The sequence below is a fragment of the Cynara cardunculus genome (genome assembly GCF_001531365.2).
Source record: "Cynara cardunculus var. scolymus isolate 2C chromosome LG 17, CcrdV1, whole genome shotgun sequence".
Classification (NCBI taxonomy): domain Eukaryota; kingdom Viridiplantae; phylum Streptophyta; class Magnoliopsida; order Asterales; family Asteraceae; genus Cynara; species Cynara cardunculus.
In genome coordinates this window covers 9,232,031-9,234,191 of record NC_037544.1, presented here as the reverse complement: position 1 = coordinate 9,234,191, position 2,161 = coordinate 9,232,031, and positions in this window count along the sequence as shown.

Below are 2,161 nucleotides of genomic sequence, written 5' to 3'. Positions count from 1 at the left end.
ATAGGATAGTAGGCGAATGAATCGCATTAGTGCGATTTGGCTCGCTGAATCGCCYAGCGAACAAATCACCTCCTTGCTTTCTTAAAAAAAAAGCAGACCCGAGGAACATGAATTAGGTTGGGTCTATCGTAGCTTCACTCCTTGTAGCTTATATAACTGCATTTTGATACTTTTTTGAAGATAGTAGTTACAGTCACTCAAAGGATATGCTCGCCTTTGGAATGAAGATGGATGAACATGCAATAGGCAGGTTTAGAGTTAGAGGAATATCAGTCAGTTCACTCAAACCGATTCTATTTATGGTTCCCTAATTTTAATTTAGTGAGAAAAGGGGACAAAGGTCAATTTTATAAGGCAAGAAAGTCTTAGATTATATATATATATATATATATAATTTTTATTCTTATTTATCAGTTTAGGCTCCTTCCCTTCCATCGCATAGCTGCGCTTTTCCTTTTGGAGGAATTCAAAAATACTATGATGGCTCCGTTGCTTTATATATTTATTATATTTTTTTGTCTGTGATTTGTCATCTATTATCAATAAAGTCAAGCACTGGTGTAAGGATTTATTGCAGCTTAGGCTATTGAGAAGGCTAGTGTGATACCTTATTGTTGTAAAACATTCCACGAGATAGAATGAGGGTGGCTCTCCCGATATGTTGAGCCGGTTTACCCAATTAGGAACAAAAGCATGAAATTTCTTGATGGTTCTTGTCCTATTTTCTCTCAATTGCCTATCCTTTCTTCAATTAGGGCTGATCTCCTCAACGCATCCATTGTTCAATCATCTGCTGATGATGGTCTTGTTGCTAAATCATGGGTTCGAATCCCATTTCCTCCGGAAACAACCCTTGGCAACCCGATATTTAAGGAAGCACATCTAACCTAAGCGGGCGCAAAACCGAATGAAGTGAAAATCAGAGTCAAAATATGTCGTGGAAAACTTAGTACCAGATGCTTGGCAATCCTTGGTAGAGCTTATTTATGATTCATGCAGAACAAAGAAAGGTTAGTCAGACTGAGGGCGGAGTCCTTTGTGAGTGCGACATGCATTTTTTTGTTTGTTTCTGTCTGCTTAATGCCTTCTATTGAATCGATTGGTGCCATTTCTTCTCTTTTGAGGGGAAACCTGCTTTGGACTTTTCTACTACACGCCCTATTCAATAGGGGTTTAGCGAGTGTTTGAAATGCTGACATGAGTAACGATAAATCCTGTGAAAAACACATTCGCCTGCCAGTGGAAGGTTTTCTGTTACATGGGAATAGAGAGGGGAAACAAAGCATAAAGTAATTATTGGAGTAGCCCGCCGAGTAGAGACTTTCTTAGCGAAAAAAGTCAGAGATAACTGTAACTGTGTGTGTATATATATATATATATATATAAATATATCTTCGATGCGGTCTGTTCGCTGAAATGGAACTTTCATGCTGGCCTACTCATCCGCCGCGAAGGCAGCTTTATGGGTCCTTACTGACGTTGGGGTGCGAAAGCTTAGTTATGCCTAGCTTATCCACAGAGGCTCAATCTATTTTGTAAGATATCTCTCGATATTCTGACAGGATCGACTCCCGACGATGGTTTAAAACACCCCCAAACTCCACATTTGCATGAATCACATATTTAATTATATAGAAATATAATTTACATCATAAGGTCCCACTAGTACAATGATTACTATATGTACAAAATCTACATATAAAAATTTCCAAAACAAATCTTGTACTATTACATGTAATACAACATGTATCTTCAAAAGCAGATAATAGATTAGAAAAACAATCACATTCTCCCTTTCCCTTTAATATCCCCGGACCCCACTATTCCTGCATTGCATAATTTAAAACAGAAAATGAGGGTTAGACCAGAAGGGTCTAGTGAGAAAATCCCTTCTTTGCAAATACAAGGTGATAAACACCAAAATATAATAAAGTTACTTTGCTCAGAAATATTTGTAATACAATTCAATGATGCAGTTCTCAATGATATGTATAAAAGAATAAACTCACGAACCTCAGTTCTATTACTAAAATACATCTGCTTAAAGATTCAATATTCTCAATATGAAACAAATATTGTAACCAAAGATTCTTTGAATCATCAGACTAAAAAGACCAGAATTTCTCTGAAAAGATTTAAGGCAATACTCGCCTTTTATGAC